Source organism: Danio rerio, chromosome 1 (assembly GCF_049306965.1).
Source record: "Danio rerio strain Tuebingen ecotype United States chromosome 1, GRCz12tu, whole genome shotgun sequence".
Lineage (NCBI taxonomy): Eukaryota > Metazoa > Chordata > Actinopteri > Cypriniformes > Danionidae > Danio > Danio rerio.
Window position 1 is genome coordinate 25,337,240 of NC_133176.1, and position 20,242 is coordinate 25,357,481.

Here is a 20,242-nt window from a genome sequence, read left to right on the forward strand (position 1 = left end):
ATAGATAGACCTAAGCCACTTCAGAGTGCCTTTCTCCTCCCTTTTCTTCTTCTTTCGATGTTATTCTGTTGTTTCTATTATGTACAGTAAAGGGTGTGAATAGGGAGGGCGGAAGAGACACAAAAATTCCAGGGAGGGAAAAAAGCTGTTTATTCAAATGCAGGATTATTATTGGCTATCGCTCTGGGCCTCCCTAAACAATCAGCAATACCATTCATTCTTACCGATCAGACTCATCACATGTATATTTGTATGCACACACTTACACTCAAACACAATTACTCATTTTTGCACATAAAAACATGAAGCAAAGGCACAATTAATATTATTTACTTAAAACTCCTCTTTCTTTCTTTCTTTCTTTGTTCGTTTTTCTTTCTTTCTTTAGCAGTCTTTTTTTTTTTTTGTTTCCTTTCTCCGTGATCCCTGCTTTTGGATGTGTAATACTCCAGGCAGCTTTCAATGGGCTGAATATAACAGTCTGGGGTGCCCACTTCACTTCTGCACTTTGTGTGTGTGTGTCTGGGACAGTCTGTGTGTCTGGATGTGCTCTGATGGTAGAGAGGTACCAATAGGTCTTTCTGTTTATCCGCCCTACAGAGGGAGAGAGAGAGAGAGAGAGAGAGAGAGAATATAAGAAAAAGAGAGGTGGTTGATTGCTTCTTTTGCAGACGGATTTGGAGTGGGAGTCTTATTGATTTTTCCCACACTCTTCTCTTTCTCCTTTTCCTTCGTTTTTTCCACTATTCTTTTTTTTTCACTTACACTATACACCAACTTTTTCCCTCTTCTTTCCCCCCTTTTTTTAACCTTAAACAGTGAAAGCACCTGAAGATAAACCAAGCCTTTAGTTTTTAAGGAAATTACAATGTTTTAAAGGAACTTTCCGGGTTAAAATTCTTGATATTTGAACATTACAGTTTTTTTTCCAATTGCTAACACACATTTAAAAAAAAAAAAATTTAACTAGTCAGGTTTTATCAAAGAACTTAACACAATTCACAAAACCACAGACCAAAACAGCTAAATACCTTATATATCTTGCAACATGAAGCACTGTCTGCAACCAAACTACACACAGCATTATGAAAATCAAACTTTTGCATGAAATGGCACACACTTCATTTATATTACCAGATTTTTGCCTAACCAACTACACACTGCTAAATTGTGCATAATGAAGATCACCCCCAACTTTAGAATGCTTTGCCATAATACTAAAATATGTATTAGATTGTTCACATGCACAGAACTAGTTTCAGATACACACACATTCTGTTGCAACATTTTTTATTTGATTATTTTATTTATTATATTTATTTATATATATTTTTTTATTTTTTTGCCAAATGCTAACACGCTAAAATGTCATGCACAGCACAATAATGTAAACTGACACACACAAACAGCAAAACCTTTTCTTACATTTCCTGCTTTACACACATTTTGCATTTCAAATTTTTTTACATTTTTAAATGCACTGAAAACTCTCTGCATAAGACACAACAATCTGGCATAAAGTCATATGTTTGCCATTTCAAAACACTGCCATTCAAAATGACACTACATGAGCTAATTCACTTATTACATGTGCCACCTGGCCAAACACCTCAATAGTTAATTGTTAACACTTTAATCAGGATGTAAGCACTATGAAAAGACCACAGGTGAGAACCTATTTTATTACAACAACAACAACGGAAGACATCACAGAGAGAGAAAGAGTAAGAGGGAGGTTAAGAATAAGAAGAGTGAGAGGTAGAGGTAGAGCAGGTAGAGGACTTCACGACCAAAGACCAACATTTATATATATATATGCATGTAAACATTCTGATACATGTTTTAGTATTATGGCAAAGCATTCTAAAGTTGGGGGTGCTTTCCATTATGCAAAAGTGTGCAAAAATTGCAAAAATTCTGGTATGATGAATTAAGTGTGTGCGATTTCATTCAAAAGTTTGATTTTGATAATGCTGTGTGTAGTTTTGGTTGTTGTGCTTCGTTTTGCAGGATATATGAGGTATTTTGCAGTTTGGGTGTGTGGTTTTGTGAATTATGTTATGTATTTTGTTAAAACCAGACTATAGATACAAACTATATATATATATATATATATATATATATATATATATATACACACACACAACAGTTCTGTCTGGTTCTCAAATCTGATTGGCTGCTAGCCGTGATATATTTAAGTAATATCAGCACCCGTACAGCCTCTTTACCCTTTGTGTATTACTCCGCTCACATACAGCCAGCAAAAAGCAGACACTACAGATCTAAAGTTTAAAAGATGCTTGCTCAGCTGTTTAACTGTTAGCTTATGATTTGAATCCAACGCGGAAAAAATTAGTTCCTCATACAAAAGGGTTTTTGAGACTCTCCATGTTTGATTTTGTTTTTATTTACACAATTATGCCATCAAACTGTTGTATAAAGGCAATATCACACTTGTAGCAGTGCGATATGGCTGTATATCGTCACTGGTGGAGGAACTAGCGCACGCCTCCCACTAGTGCCAATACACAGCCATATCGCACTGCTACGAGTTTGATATTGCTCATATATATATATATATATATATATATATATATATATATATATATATATATATATATATATATATATATGTGTGTATATAGATAGATAGATAGATAGATAGATAGATAGATAGATAGATAGATAGATAGATAGATAGATAGATAGATAGATAGATAGATAGATAGATAGATATAAGGGGCCGACATGGTGGCGCAGTAGGTAGTGTTGTTGCCTCAAAGCAAGAAGGTCGCTGGTTCGAGCCTCAGCTGAGTCAGTTGGCATTTCTGTGTGGAGTTTGTATGTTCTCCCTGCCTTCACATGGGTTTCCTTCAGGTGCTGGGGTTTCCCCCACAAGTCCAAAGACATGCGGTACAGGTGAATTGGGTAAGCTAAATTGTTCATAGAGTATGTGTGTGAATGAGAGTGTATGAGTGCTGGATTAGTTGCCAGTTCATTCGGCTTTGGCGACCCCGGATTACTAAAGGGACGAAGCTGAAAAGAAAATGAATATTTTCCTTCATTGTGCAAGAAACTTGTACAGTTCATGAATGGCTGGTGTCATACATTAAGTTAACAAGTGTCACCCAACTGATACACTATGACATGGGGTATACTACAAGTGTACTACGTAAAATTTTGGTTACATACCTGTTCTCCAGTCTAAAGGTCCGGATGACAGAGACTCTCTCTCTGTCTAGCCTCACGCATCATCAGCCCATGGTTGATGACATGTTCTACTAAGGTTGCTCTGATTTCATTGAAAAGTGTTTGTCTTCTTTGGCAATTAAGTCCTCCACCTGCTCTACCCCTACCTCTCACTCTTTCTTCCCCTCTTATTCTCAACCTCCCTCTTCCTCTTCTTCTCTCTGCAATGTCTTTCGATGTTGTAAAAAAAAAGATTCTCACCCGTGCTGTTTTCATAGTGCTTACATCCTGATTGAAGTGTTAACAATTAATCTCAAGGCAGGCATTGCAGATTTGCAACAGTTAAGAATTAACTACCTTATTACTCCAGATACATATTTTATGAGTTTTTTACTCAGAGGTACCACTGTAGGACTTGGTTGTCCATTAGCAACAAACAGTTTCCCCACTTGCTCACCAGATGACACAAAAGACAAAAACTGTTTTTCGAAGTACCACATGACAAAGTGACTTGAAAAATGACCTACTCAATGAGGATTTAAGATATTTTATTTGGATCCCATATTGTTTTTGTTGTTGTTCTGCCACTGAAAAGCAATTTGTTACATTGTTTGAAAAGTTGTATATAAAAAGTTATTGTTCATATCATATTCAGTCGTCAGTGTCTAATTACCACACTGGGCCAATGTTGCAAATCTGCAACATCCCAGAACGCCTTGCATGTGAAGGTCTCTCTAAAAAAAAAGTCAGGATTCTATTGTACTACCCCATATGATAATTTTCCCCAAATATCAGATTTTTCCTGTTTCTAAAACTTAATTCGAGCCTGAGAGGGTTAACCATTGAGGTGTTTGGCCAGGTGGCACATGTAATTTGCGAATTAGCTCATGTAGTGTCATTTTGAATGGCAGTGTTTTGAAATGGCAAACATGTAACTTTATGTCAGACTGTTGTGTTTTAAGCCTGGTTTATACTTCTGTGTCGAGTGATCAGCGTGACCCATGGCACATGCCTTGCGCGTAGCCGTGCATTTATACTTCTGCGTGATGTGTCTGTTGCTCTGCAATAACACTTCCGAAATGCTAGCTGGCAGTAGGTGTTTATGTGCCGAGTTTCTTCGCTGGTGTTTTGTTTGTTTCTGAATGCTACCTTAATGTACAAGTGGCTCAAACTTGCTCATTTTGAGGCTGAAATCAGTGAACGTGCAACAACTTTAATCATACACAGAACAAAAGTCTCCATCCAGAGCTCCTTCACGGGACTCCACTCTTGTAAACACTCGCTCCATCGGGCTCATGTGGCTCTCACATCCGCCCACATTCATCAGCCCTACCAAGCCGACCAGGCACAGACACAGAGCTTGCGCTATGGGTCAATGTGACAGGTAGTTAAATTTTTTGAGAGGTGTGCGTCAGCGTCATCAACGGCCATGGCGAGGGCTACGCAAATATGCATAGGCTGCACCGTAGCATATTCATGCGCTTAACACAGAAGTATAAATCAGCCTTTATGCAGAGAATTGTTTTAAGTGCGGGTCGACGCGGTGGTGCAGTAGGTAGTGCTGCAGCCTCACAGCAAGAAGGTCACTGGTTCGACCCTCGGCTGGTTAGTTGGCATTTCTGTGTGGAGTTTGCATGTTCTCCCGCATTCGAGTGGGTTTCCTCAGGGTGCTCTGGTTTCCCCCACAAGTCCAAAGACTTGCGCTATTGGTAAATTGGGTAAGCTAAAAAATTTGTCCGTAGTGTATGTGTGTGAATGAGAGTGTATGGGTGTTTCTTAGTGATGGGTTGCAGCTGGATGCATCTGCTGCGTAAAACATATGCTGGATAAGTTAGCAGTTCATTCTGCTTTAATTGGCGACCACAGGTTAATAAAGGGACTAAGTCGAAAAGAAAATGAACAAATGAATGACTGTTTTCAGTGCATTTAAAAAGTGTCATTTTAGTGTGTTAGCAATTGAAAAAAACTGTAAATATTTTCCCAGTTCATCCCTCATTTTGTAAGTAAATAAACAAGCATTAATAATTTCTTTGTTTAAATGTATTTATGTAAGCTGAGCTGAAAAACCTTAATGTTACAATGCAGTTGTTTTAAGGTTGTTGAAATGTTATTGTAACAAAAATCTAAAATATAAAAACAAAATTTTAAATGTTACAACTAAATCTGTTTCTTTCTGTTAAACATTCAAAAGCAGCTGGCGCTATCATTCTATCATCAAATAACTGTTTATTTATTATTTATTTACGCAAATACTTATATTTATTTACGCAAATTTGTTGTTTGATAGGATCTGAAGCAAATCATGCCATAATTCAGAAGGAAAACAAATAAGAGATGAGAGATTACTTTAGTAGTAAGCATAACTGTGTTAAATAGGCAGTGTGAGTTTTCACAAATAATTCCATTCTGCATGTTTACAGAGGAGTTGATGATATCATTATAATGCTGCCATGCTGCCATGAGCTCTGCCGCTCTCTGATTAAAGACACATGCAGTTGCTATTTCTGCCTTTATCCCTTCATCTCTGCTTCCAGTCAAAAAGACCCCCTATCTCAAACTTTCTTTGGACAAAACATTGGTAAATATGATCAGCCACAGAAGCAAAAAAAAAGCATTGGTTATTGAATTGACTGCTCACTCATGGCCTGGTATCAGATGGAAGTTATTATTGTTCCACGAGAACAGAGATTGTATCAACATTCTTGTATTGCCTGTTTTTACAACTGAAATTTCTGAGATGTTTACTTGTAGTCTTTAGCAGTGCCTAAACAAAAGCTAACAGCTTTTTGTTTGAGAAGGGATTTGAGCGTCTTTCTTGTATCGTGGTTCACACTCTGTGAGAATGGAAATGTTTTAAGTGGAAAACATCTACATACCATTAAAGGAAAGTGGAAAACATCTTTGAGCAAAACCACTGAGCAAACATACCTTCTTACGACACAATACCCTGCTAAACAATTAACAAGGAAACACCTCAATTTGGAATGTGGAATATTCTGTTCTGTCCACCTTTTATTTTCTTTGCTGTCTCTCTCATGTACAGCTGACATTATTTCCAGAACTTGTTAAAGGAGATTGAAATAACAGACATTCTCTGGGATGGGCTTTCAGTATGCCATGGGGTTCATTTTTTATTCATTTGTTCTCGGTCTGCTTATATTTGACTGGCTATCTATTAATTGACAGTCAAATACCCTTAATGCTTATGTTTTAATCCCTGTTTAGTCTTTTGATAAATCCATGGGTGTAAATAGACTTTTTCTGATTTGAGTCTAATACTTTAAATTAGCCTACCACAACTTATGCCCACATACAGTTGAAGTCAGAATTATTAGCCTCCTTTTGATTTGTTTTTTGTTCTTTTTCAAATATTTCCCAAATGCTGTTTAACAGAACAAGGAAATTTTCACAGTATGTCTGATAATATATTTTTTTTCTTTTTTCTGAAGAAAGTCGTATTTGTTTTATTTTGGCTAGAATAAAAGCAGTTTTAATTTTTTAAACACCATTTTAAGGACAAAATTATTAGCCCCTTTAAGCAATAGATATATGTTTTAATTTTATTTGTTCATCTGTCAGGCTACAGTGAGAATAGGCTTTAACGTACTCAGCCTTTCAGTATAGGCCTACAGCAAAGTAGAAATAGCTTGGCCTCATAAAATAATCCCCCAAACAGCTGTCAAAACTGACCAAAAACAATCAATTTTATTCCGTCACTAATTGATATATATATTCATCACAATGGAAAATATTTTTCTTTTTAGAATATTTATTAGTGATGCATGCAATGATTACAGAATAACAAAAAAAAATTGCAAAGAATGGCAATGACTGATTTTAGAAATCTCTTTCAACAATTGCAAAAAGAGACTGAAAGGGCAGAAGCACAGCTTCATCTGGCAGAGGAACAACTGACTCTGACCAAGCTGCAGCAAAAAAAGGCCAATGACTTGAGATCCGCCTCCTAAAGGCTACGCTCAGACAAGCTGCTCTCTCCACATCAGATGAGGAAGTCTGAAATTATTGTGGAGTTTTTGACATTAAGTCTTTTTTTTATTTACATCTTTATCTGAAACGTATTATAAATATCCTCAATGTACAGTGTTGTAGGTCTCAGATGAGTGGACTGCTGAAAGAGGATGGGGTGGGGTTTTTATTGTTTTTATTATTTAATATTATTTTAATAATTATTAAATTTTCTTAGTTTTCATTTCAAATAAAAATAAAGCTATATTGACCCCACGCTGGCTATTCTACTTGTCGCTCTTTGCATATCTATAGTTGTACATTGTGATGTCCTATCCTGGTTGAGCACTGGTTATCCAGATTTAGTGATCCTGAAAAGTTCCTATCTGGATCAGACTGATCCAATCCAATGTTGCTTTGAAAAACTGGCTCAAAAAGTAAGCTTACGTGATCACGGATCGCAAAAACAGGATTACTAAATCTGGATCAATTTTATCCGGATTAAACCTTTTGAAAAACTGGGCCCTGGACCTGTTTCCCATCATCAACGACATTATATAAACCCACCTCTATCTTCCACTCATGGGCCGGTATTAAAGTCGGGTGGCTGTCCTTAGCTTCGCTCCTTCGTCTTCTACTCTTATTCCATGGAGGTTCCTTTTGTGCCTTCAGATTCTTAACCTACTGATCAAGGGAACTGATTTCTCTCATTTGGTGTTTACTAGATCTGCCATTTATCTGATGAACTGCGTGTCTGTATACTCACTTTCTGTGTGTCTGTGTGTGAGATCACTAATATCAGATGTTTACATTACAAGCTGTTAAAGGAGATAGCTAACAGCATTGACTCACCACTCTAAATAAAAAGGAAAGAAAATTACAGAGAAGAATGGGACAGGAGAAATAATTAGAAAGTTAAAAATAAAATGAAAGTAAATAAATAATTATTATAATAAATGAACAAAAGTAACAGTGATTTGGGGAGGGGGTTGGGGGCAGGCATGATGGGCTGTTGGTGCTGAAGTCAAGGTGAAGTGAATCTTCGCAAATGCCACAGAAGTGTCTTAGTATGAACATATACCATCAAAATTGTGTTAATATGCATTTTGTCATATATGGGAGAGTTGACTGCTCAAATCCTTTATTAAACCTCAGCCCCACAATAAGCAGATAACTGTGGAATAAAATTCAACTCTGAGAAGCTTGATAAATAAAGGCCCTGGGCTTTAATAATTTACTAACTCTTTAATTAAATCTAAAGCTTGCAGCATACATTGTGACATTTCCATGCAATTTCAGCAAGGTACCAACTCGCACTATATAGGAAAATTGTGTGTAATGTAAAGCCAAAGCTCACAAGTCATGTGCTTGCTCAACAGCAACTGGACGGGACTGGTATTCTAAAAACATTTGAGTTACAATTCTTTTTAGCCAACTGACATCAGTCATTTCATTTATTGATTTGAATGGAATTAATATTCCCATGTTTAATATGGAGGAGTGTCTTTGTTTTACATGTGAGTGTTGCACAAGACCACCCTGGATCGATTGTGTATGATCACGTAAGAAAACGTTCTAACTTGTTTAGTGTTTACAGATTTCATAAAAGGAGGAAAAATAAAAACAAATGCATTTAACAAAATTTCAACCTACTGGAATAAATATATTTTAAATTTAACAGAAATAAAAGTACTCTTACCTGTAACAATTACATTTAGAATAATATTACAGTAGTCTCAACAATTTAGGTGATTTGGCTCTTCTTCGTGCTGGTTTAATTATTATTATTTTTTTATTTCTTTGCAGGGTAGCAAAAAAAATCTACATTCATTACTGGTCTGCAAAAAAAAAAAAAAAAAACTGCTTAATAAAAGCGTGCTAGAGATAAAATTATAGTTTATGTTGACCAAAACAGCCTACCACCGTAGTTCTCAACTAAATTCCTGCAGCAACACCATCACTTAACTGAAATATTTTTAACCAAACCAGCCACCAAACACACCTGATTCAGATCATTAGCTCATTAGCAGAAACTCTATGACCTCAAATGGGTGTGGCAGACATAAAGGGATCCCTTTATGTCTTAGTATGAACATATAGATCCGACCCTTCTTATCTGAACATGCAGCTCAACTCCTTGTTCAAGCTCTTGTTCTCTCCAAACTGGATTACTGCAACTCTCTACTAGCTGGGCTTCCAGCTAACTCTATCAAGCCTCTTCAACTGCTCCAGAATGCAGCAGCACGAGTTGTCTTCAATGAACCTAAACGAGCACATGTCACTCCGCTGCTAGTCCGTTTGCACTGGCTGCCAGTTGCTGCTCGCATCAAATTCAAAGCTCTGATGTTTGCCTACAAAGTGACCTCTGGCCTTGCTCCTTCTTATCTGCTCTCACTTCTGCAGATCTATGTGCCCTCCAGAAACTTGCGTTCTGTGAATGAACGTCGCCTCGTGGTTCCATCCCAAAGAGGGAAGAAATCACTTTCGCGAACGCTCACGCTCAATCTGCCCAGTTGGTGGAATGAACTCCCTAACTGCATCAGAACAGCAGAGTCACTCGCTACTTTCAAGAAACGACTAAAAACTCAACTATTTAGTCTCCACTTCACTTCCTAATCTGCAATTGCCTCTTTGAATATCACACTGTACAAAAAAAAAAAAAAAAAACTAATACTACTAATACTTCCCCTTCTTAGACTTTACAGACCTGAAACTTGCCTATAGCACTTATTTATTGTTGCTCTTAGTTGTGTAAATTGCTTCCTTGTCCTCATTTGTAAGTCGCTTTGGATAAAAGCGTCTGCTAAATGACTAAATGTAAATGTAAATGTAAATCCCAAACATGCCATGGTGGTCCTATGGGAAAGTGGTTGTAAACAAGTGCATTGTTCCTATTTTTATTCAGCCACAAGATGCTGCCAAATGGTTGGCAGTTTTCTGATTCTTGAATCTGATTGCCCTGAAAGCTATGTAATATTCTGTTAGTATTTTCACTAATCCAGTTTCTTCATCTATGTCTATCCTTCCACGCAAAGCAAGTGCCAAGCAAAAATCTAAAAGTGCAGTTTTACAAATCCTTCACCTATTAGACCACATAATACATTGTTGAAAGTTTTTTAGATAGTTTTTTAGATATCTAATATGTGGTTTACTCATAAAAATAGCACCTGTTTTAAAAAAGTGTTTTGATGGGTTCAGAGAAGGGGCTTTCACCCCACTGGCAGCCCTTGAGTCTCACTGCCTGCCCAGACTAATTTTAATTTGTTTAAAGGATTGTGCCTTAAGATGAAACATCTTATTTTCAAGAGGGTCCCATAAAGACATGACAAAGACTAAAACAAATAAATACAATTACAAACACAAATCCCACCCCTCTGAGATCCTTATCCTGGTGTCTGATGGATGTCCGTAAAGAAGTTAAATGTGAAATCTAATTAGATTTGTGGGTGTGTGTGTGTATATACTGTATATAAAGACACTGTTTATATATACAGTATATATATATATATATATATATATATATATATATATATATATATATATATATATATATATATATATATATATATATATATATATCTTATATGAAGACACTGTTTTGGTTACAATCATCTGTTTCTGAGCAAATAGATTTGACTACGGTATTGTTATGTTTTACAGCTTTATATAATAGCATTATATTATATGAAATCTGTTTTTTGTTTTATTTGTATATTTACTTACCATCTTTATATTGTTGTATGTTGAGTGTTATTATTCAGTACATGAATTTAATTTAAATTGTAGTAGCATTTAATAAAACTATGTATTGCAAAGTGCTGCAGGTTTTTAGTGATTGGCAATTGACACATTGTTCTGCTATCAGATGGCAACAGAGACACTTTTATACTAAATATTTATGAATTTACACTACAATAATCAGTCCAAAGGAGACACTTTTCTCATAGGACATTGTAAATCCTAGAGAAATCAAGTTAAATCAGTCTCTCTAAGTCAATCGCTCTCTTTTGTGTCATTTTAAGTAGTTATATAGTAATCTAGAGTTTGCGTTGCTTTGGTTTTATGGGGACAATGCTGGAGAATGCCAGGATGTGGCCAAGAAATACAGGCAAAACTCTGTATATTGATGTTGTTTTATGCCATTCAGACTTAAAATCTTCATCTGTGAGCTAGATCTTCTGTTTGTTTGTCACTTGGGCATGGCAATAATGTACATGCCGCAAATAATATATTTAAATATTAGTCTTTAAGCGACATTTTAAAAATTAGCAATGGCTTTTTGCGAGCAATAAAGGCAGTCAACTTTAGATATGAATTTGTGGCTTAAATTTCTCAAACAAAAGGGTTTGCATGGTTTCCATGGTTTTTATTTTTTTTTTTATTTACACACTTATGCCATCGAACTGTTGTATATAAAGCAATATCGCACTCAAATAATAACTTATACAGTCATGTAAGACTTTACATTTACTTCAGGAAGGGGATCCAATATGCAAAACTTGTTTATTAGCAATATAACAACAATTGACTCTTTATCATTTATTCAGTCATTCATTTTCTTTTCGGCTTGGTTCCTTTATTAATCAGGAGTCGCCACAGTGGAATGAACTGCCAACTTTTACAGCATAGCAGATACCTTTCCAGCTACAACCAACACTGAGAAACACTCATACACTCTTGCATTCATAATCCATGACAAGTTTTATTTAAGATAAACTCATTTTTAGACTTGTCATATACTACAGGAACCACACGGTCTAGTTTATAGACTCACACACTCACGAAGAAGGACAGTGTGCAGATAAACGCCCATCTGGAAATGTGTTTACTGCAGTCTAAACAATTGGAAATTACAACAAACACAGGTTGTAAACCAACACTCAGTTTCTTAGTTACTGACACTTCCTTTATTATTTCTCTAGAATATGATCAGTGGTCGCCTGTCACAGTAATTAACAGAACCAATTCTCCAATTTTACTAAATATAATTAAGCAAACAGAATCTCGCTCTGCTTTTTACGCATCATCTGGCCTGCAGAACATTCGTGGTTACAGAAGTAACCCTTCGTTCCCCGAGGAGGGGAACGGAAGTGCTATACAGTGGATTTGATCTTTGGGAAAATCCACGTATGGGAGGATTCGGTTCAGAAGCCGCTTGTCTGAAAGAGTATTGAACGGGCCAATGAATGCAATGAATTGGCAGAGTAAGCTTGCACAGGTGTGCTTCATTGCCAATTATCCCAGCATATAAGCACACCTGGAGCAAGCAAACGCCATCCTTTTAAGCTGAAGAGACTTCCAAACAGCTAAGGGACAGTCATTATGGCGACGGAGTATAGCACTTCCGTTCCCCTCCTCGGGGAACGAAGGGTTACTTCTGTAACCTCGAACGTTCCCCTTCGGTTGGGGAACTTCAGTGCTATACAGTGGATTTGATCTTTGAGAGAATCAACGTATGGGAGAACAATGGAAAGTGCCAAAATGACTGCACCCTACCAACGCCCCCGATGAGGGGATAGTCAAGCAAGCGTGACGCACCCACATCAAGGGAGGCGCGGTCCTCCAACGTGTCCCTGGCCCTTATTTATCCTACTTCAACAGAAGTCTTACGGATTTACGGGGGGACTTAACCGTGGCGGAATAAGCATATGGGATCGCCTAGTGGGGATCACGCATAGCAGGCACCTATACCCAAAACGCGGGCTGACCAGTGGGCAGAACTACAATGTAGTGGGCCAGCAGGTGACTCCTCCGCTGAGTCAGTGCTGGGGGCCACGGAGGAATCTGCAGGGCTCACCTGACGGGGAACTTTACTGAAAGATAAAAAGGCACACGTACCTCCGTGTAAGGGAGAATGGCGCAGCAAGCATGTTTCAACACCCTACCGAGTTGTTTTCTCAATCACCAAAGGGTTACCTAATAACCTTGAGGAAACCGGCTCCACTCGCAGATTGTAAAACCTTGCAAATGTGTTGGGTGTCGCCCAGCCCGCAGCTCTACAGATGTCTGTTACAGAGGCGCCGTGTGCGCGCGCCCGAGAGGATGCGAAGCTCCGAGTGGAGTGCGCACGCACTCTCGGGGGACGCGGCTCACCTCGGTTCTGATAAGCGAGAGAATGGCATCCACAATCCAGTGGGAAAAGTTAATTTCGGTACGGCACTTCCCTACTGCCGACCGCCAGAACAGACGAAGAGCTGCTCAGATGATCTAAGTCTGAGTGCGGTCCGGATAATACGCAAGACGCGAACTGAACAATAAAGAAAGGACTGGGTCTGCCTCCTCCAAGGGCAGCGCTTGCAGGCTCACTACCTGGTATTAAAATGGAGTGGTAGGAACCCTGGGCACATATCGCGGGCGGGGTCTCAGGACATGAGAGAAAGCCAGCCCAATTGCAGGCACGAGTCATTGACCAAAAAAATGCCTTCGGGTCCCCGACCCTCTAATCGATATCAACGCGACCAGCAGAGCTGTCTTCAGGGACAGAAAGAAACTGAGTCGAGGATCGAAGGGATGTGACGCGGCTCGTGTAACGAGGGCGAGATCCTAAGAGGGCATGAGAGGGGGCGGGGTGGATTAATTCACCTAGCGCCCCTGAAGAACCGGATAATGAGGTTATGCGTTCCCACGGTGCTGCCAACCACCGCGTCATGAGCGCTTCTCTCGAAGGGAACTGCCAGGGGAGGGCCATCGCGAGGAGGGAGAGCTCTAACATCCAGGTCCGGTAGAGCCAGAGGGGCGCAACCAGTAACCTGTTCCTCGTCCTCCCTGACCTTGCACAGTAACTGCGCAAGCAGGCTCACTGGGGGAAACGTGTATTTGCGCATGCCCTGAGGCCAGCTGTAAGCCAGTGCATCCGTGCCGAGAGCACTCGGTCAGGGAAAGAACAACTGGCAATGAGCGAACTCGGGGGAAGCAACAGATTGATCTGGGCTTCCCCGAATTGCGTCCATATCAGCTGAACAGACTCAGGGTAGAGTCTCCATTCTCCAGCACGTAAGGCTGCCGTGAGAGCGCATCGGCTGCACGGTTGAGCTTGCCTGAATATGAATGGCGTGCAGCAATTTCAGCCGCGGATGACTCCAGAGGAGCAGACGGCGGGCGAGCTGAGACATGCAGCAAGAGCGCATACCCCCCATATGGTTGATATACGCCGCCGCCGCTGTAATGTCCGTCCTGACCAGCATGTGTTGCCGCTCCAGCACCGGAAAAAAACGGTGGAGAGCGAGGAACACTGTCAACAGCTCCAGGCGATATGTCAATGCAACTGGGTACCTTTCCACAGGTCCGCAGCCGCATGCCCGCAACTCACAGCCCCCCAGCCCGTGTTGGAAGCGTCTGTTGAAACGACAACAAGACTGGACGCCTGTCCTAGAGGCACTCAGGCCTGTAGGAACGAGGGGTTGCTCCAAGGACTGAGGGCGCGGCGACACAGCACAGTAACAGAGACTCGGTGTGCGCGCATGCCATGTGCATCTGGGGACTCAATCGTGAAGCCAGTGCTGAAGTGGTCTCATATAGAGTAATCCGAGCGGCATGAAGTGGCTGCGGATGCCATATGCCCCTCTGAAATAGTTTCAGTGAGACCACTATTTTACTGTCGAGCTCTCTCAGACAGTAGAGCATCAGCTGAGCGCGCTCTCCTGAGAGGCGCGCTGCCATGGTGACCGAGTCCAGCTCCAGCCCGAGAGAAGAGATCCTCTGCACGGGGGCGAGTTTGCTCTTTTCTCGGTTGACCTGAAACCCCAACAGGTGGAAGTGCCGGAGCACTTTGTCTCTGTGCATAATCAATTGCTCCGAGAGTGGGCAAAAATAAGCCAGTCGTCAAGAAAATTGAGTATGCGGATGCCCGCGAGCCGAAAGGGCGCTAAGGCACCCTCCGCGGGCTTGGTGAGGACCCGCGGAGACAGAGAGAGCCCGAAGGGGAGGGCTTTGTATTTCCAAGCTCGACCTTCAAACGCAAACCGCAGAAACTGACGGTGGCGAGGAAGAGTGGAGACATGGTAATACACGTCCATCAGGTCTAATGCTGCAGACCAACCCAGAGGACGAACGCACCGGAGGATGCGCTTCTGCGTGAGCATTCTGAACGGCAGCTTGAGCAGACAGCGGTTCAAAGCGCGCAGATCTAGGATTGGCCTTGACCCACCGCTCTTTTTGGGCACGATGAAGTGTGGGCTGTAAAACCTGCTCTCCATCTCGAGTGGAGGGAGCGGCTCGATTGCATCCTTCGCCAGGAGGACAGCAATCTCTTCTCGCAAGACAGGGGTGGACAGGGGGCTGACCCTGGTGAATACACACCCGTGACTTGGGGGGCCGTTTCGCGAACTGGATCGCATAGCCGAGTCTGATTGTGCGTATGAGCCACCGCGAAGAGCTGGCCCGCGCTAACCAGGCAGGCAGAGCTCTCGCTAATGGACTCATCGCTACAATCGCTGACGTACCAGCAGTGGGGCAGCGCGGAGTGGGTGTGCTGATCCGGGAAGCGCGCGGGTCCCACGGAAGAGCTGGAGGTGAGAGATTTGCTCTCACTCCGCACCCGAGATCCAGAGGGGAGGCTCGAGGGGTGGGAGAAAGGAGACCGTCCTCCCAGCGCTCGTGAGCCATTGGCAAAACGCACTGAATCTGCAAGCTAGAAAGCATAGCGTCCCAGACTGGCAGATTTCTGGCTGTCACATCCGGGGAAGTGGAAAAGTGCTCTTTCATGATGTTTTCATGGCAGTAAAAAGTGCTGTTAGAAATGGGGCCCCGCCCTCCTGCGGGGAAAGAGCAAGTTCCCTCTTCTCCAGATGGCCTGTCCCAGGGATGCTTCGCGGTCCGTTGCCGTTCTGGGCAGGGGGGCTGCCTGCTTCCGAGGTGCTCGGCGTGCTCGCTTCGCCAGAGGCGTGTGCGGGGGCGGTGCAGCCCTCGTAGGCGGGTGCCTTCGGCGAGGAGCAGGTATGGATGGCACGGCGGGCGGAGCAGGCTTACGGACCCGCCGATAAGACATCACCCATCAGACTGCTCTCTCACCGCCTCGAATTCCTGGGTGAATTCACAGACGGTGTCGCCGAACATGCCAGCTTGGGATATGGGGAAGTCAAGAAACCTGAGGAATCGCCACATACCCCCTGGCTGTTCCACCGTCAAGAGTGGTGAGGGTGGAGGGACACGCAGCACGAGCAGAAAAAAAGTGCCCTTCAAGACCGCGTGAGCCTACTGTGCACCTCCGGAAAGAAGGGAACGCCCCTCTAGTCGGTCCGGCCGCGGAGCTGGGGGATAAACCATCTCCAACCCACGGCCGAAGCAGCCCGGGAAAGCATGGCTAACATGTCCGTTTCAGGATCCGTTTTGACAGCGCTCACCTGCCCGGAGGGGGCGAGCGGGTCTGGATCATCATCGGTCAATGAAAGCCCACCCTCCGATGCCGCGGTGGACGTCTGGTCTCCAGTGTCATCGAGCGTAAGGGCTACCATCTGTTAGACGGATCGCTTCCCCCGCCCGAAGCTTGGATGGAGCGCTTGGAGGAGCGGGAAGTCCGCGGGCCCGTGGGCGACGGATTATCTCTCGCTGAAACCTTCAGATCAGCCCGAGTGCCCGCTGCAGAGCAGGGGACAACTGGGGTGGTTCGCCCTTTTGCAAAGGGTAGCTGCGGTCTTTACTGCGCAACAGTATGGCATCGCAATGATGACATGAACTGCCCGCGAGCAGCGCATTAACATGCTGGACCCCCCAGGCATGCAACGCAGTGCCCGTGCCCGTGCCCATCATCCGAGAACAGGAAACCACCACATCCAGAAACGCACAGTCGGAGCGCCGTCCTGAAAAGGACGTGCTACACGACTGTGTTGCTCTTTCTGTGAAGTTGCAAATTTATACGCGCCGCTCTGGAGGACCGTACCCAAAGAACGCCAGGCAAGGGAGAAACCCAGCTCGACCGTCTGCCGCTGCGTGTACACACTTCGGACCGGGAGAATGCTCTCGTTCGCTCGGAATCGCTGGATCACAGCAGGAGGAACCCTCATCGACTCGATCAGAAAGTTTCTGAAGCGAAAAGGATGGCGCTTGCTCGCTCCAGGCGTGCTTATATGCTGGGACAATTGGCAATGAAGCACACCTGTGCAAGCTTACACTGCCAATTCATTGCATTCATTGGCCCGTTCAATACTCTTTCAGACAAGCGGCTTCTGAACCGAATCCTCCCATACGTGGATTTTCCCAAAGATCAAATCCACTGTATAGCACTGAAGTTCCCCAACCGAAGGGGAACATAACTTTGGCTGTTGTTGAAACACAGACAACTCTGTTCTCCTTGGATAACCTGTTTTAGTCAGATTGTTTTGTACAACTGTGAGTGTTGCTAAAGTTGACTTAACTAATTTGTGCAGTCAATTTCATTCCAGCTTAGTCTAATTGGTTTTATACTGGTATTATTATGTATCAATAGAGCTACAAAACATTACTTTATGCAGAGCTTGTCTGTACTGCATTGTTTAAAAATAACATTATTACATATTTACATATTTAAAATACTTGTATGAATGCGTTTTATAGACATTACAATTTTATAGATTAATGTTATAACATTTTCAGATCCCTTAACCCAAATTGTAAAAATAAAAATAGGACTATTATTTTACAAAGAAGAATTTTTTTAATTTAGTTACAAAATAAAGTTATTAATATAATTTGAGTCATCAATTATATGCAGAAATCTTAACCTAACTATTATAACTATTGTCATGTGGTTATTAGAACTGTGTAAAGAATTTTTCTTAACCTTAGCTAGTGATACAAATTGAATTTGGGATTAAAAATCCATAAAATGTCATTAAATTTTAATTTCATTTTCTTTTTGGCTTAGTCCCTTTATTTGGACGTACTCACACTATGAACAGTTGCCTTGAACCGGGCCAAAGCACGCTTGTCCCCCCTCCCGCCCCCCCCAACGGCCCACACTCATCACATTAGATTTGGGCCTGGGCCTGGGCATGGTTTCGTCATCGATGATGCGCTGTTCAGTAGAAAAGTGCACGGTTCGAATAGCATAGTGTGAGTAGGCCCTTAATCTGGGGTCACCACAGTAGAATGAACCGCCCACTTATACAGCACATGTTTTACGCAGTGGATGCCCTTCCAGCTGCAACCCTTCATTGGGAAACATCCATACACACTCATTCATACACATACTTTGCGGACAATTTAGCTAACCCAATTCACCTATACCACATGGCTTTGAACTTGTGGGGGAAACCAGAGCACCCGGAGGGTGCCCAACACGGAGAGAACATGCAAACTCCACACAGAAATGCCAACTTACCCAGCCGAGGCTCGAACCAGAGAACTTCTTGCTGCGAGGCGATTGTACTATCCACTGCGCCACTGTAATGCTGTTAGTGAGAAATTGTAATGAAATATTCCGTCATTTCCACTAAAAAAAAAGTGATGTGAAAAATATTCATGACACAATTCTTTGAAGTTATCTTTTCTTGGTAATGTTAAATTGTCATAACAAAGAACAAGTTGAGATGTATATGTTTTTGTCAAGTTGTCGTAACAAAAAAAACTTAAACAACGACTTTCATAATATTTGTTTTTTGTAATATGGAAGTAAACAATTACAAGTTTTCAGCTTTCTTTAAAAAAGGTCGGCAAAGTGTGGACAGCAAAGTAAGAATTTCATTGTACAGGGTAACTTGTCTCCTTACTGTGCACATGACAATAAACAAATTGAAATTGAAAATATTTTTTTGTGTTGAACAGAAAAGAAACTCACAAAGTTTTGGTTCCACTTTATTAATGAATTTAAAGTAATTAAGAAATCCAGTGGTTTATTCAAAATGACTCATATAGTCACTTGTTACCTACAGTATCAACACTAAAAATCATGTCACAGTTGCTGAAAACACTACAGACAGTCTGTCTGAAACAAAATAAGTCCCAGTGTTGCATGAATAAAAACACTCAGAACTAATGATTGCATAAACCTGACTGTGCTTGACAAGATATTAATAAGAATATATTGTGTTTTTGTTTAGAGTCATATAAAAAAAAAATAATAATAATAAAAAAAAAATATATATATATATATATATATATATATATATATATATATATATATATATATATATATATATATATATATATGTGTGTGTGTGTGTGTGTGTGTGTGTGTGTGTGTGTGTGTGTGTGTGTGTGTGTGTGTGTGTGTGTTTAGGATTTATAATTAGGCACTACACTATAGCTGTAATTCCACTACATCAACATTAACAAGTTAAGAAATAATCTTGTGGTAAAAATGCCATGAAAGTGAAAAATAAATCAGTACATACAGTAGTACTGCACTAGAATACATTGTCTTGACAATAAATGCTTCCTCTTGACATGCTGAAAATGTTAACCAATAAAAGTAATTGAGGGAAAGTAATTCATAATGAAGATGCCAGTGAAAATCTGGCGTTTTGTAAATGTGTTATTGATCTGTGTTTTCAAATTGACAGACAACAGCATTACACACCGCATGACAGGAAAAAATTTATCTTCAACAGTAGCACCTTGCATTGCCACTAAACAGAAATTGGATATACTTTAAATGAATTGCAGGTATAATCAGTAAAATAAATAAATGTAAAACAGGCTGTGTAGCAGATAGAAAATATAAATACAATTATCAAAAACAATGTGTGTGTCTGTGTGTGTTTCAGCTTTGCAGGATCTGCAATTGACCCTTGACCTCTCCTTACCCTGCAGGTGCATACTGTGGAGTTGATTGAGGTCATAATTCTGCTGGCTTCTATCTCCCAGGCAAAACTCTCCACCACGATCTGGTTTTGGTTCCTGTTCTTGTTAACTGCAATCTAAATACAGATCTGTAGATACTCATCTGCAATCTTCTCAAAACAGCTTAAATTGTTTAGGACCGTTTCAAAACTTTCCCTGCAATTACCATTTACCCCTTCCACAATCAAAATACAGAGCGCGTGTGAGAGGCTCTCTGTGCGTCATTTGCGCATCGGCTACCGTCTGCAGACTGCTCGTGATAGCTGTTCGTGTCCCAGAAGCGACGGTGCCGTAGAAGGCAGACGGTTATGCGGCCAGCAGGGCGGATCGA

At 41.3% G+C, this 20,242-nt stretch overlaps 1 long non-coding RNA gene across 1 annotated transcript; it reads right to left on the reverse strand.

Moving 5' to 3' along the window:
- Positions 1-133: 133 nt before the first annotated feature.
- Positions 134-20,193, reverse strand: LOC110439261 (uncharacterized). Its single transcript, XR_011010789.2, has 3 exons — positions 19,875-20,193; positions 18,452-18,521; positions 134-594 (listed from the first exon to the last, which is right to left on the reverse strand). It is a non-coding gene; the product is annotated as an uncharacterized lncRNA (long non-coding RNA).
- Between the last annotated feature and the right edge of the window lie 49 nt (positions 20,194-20,242).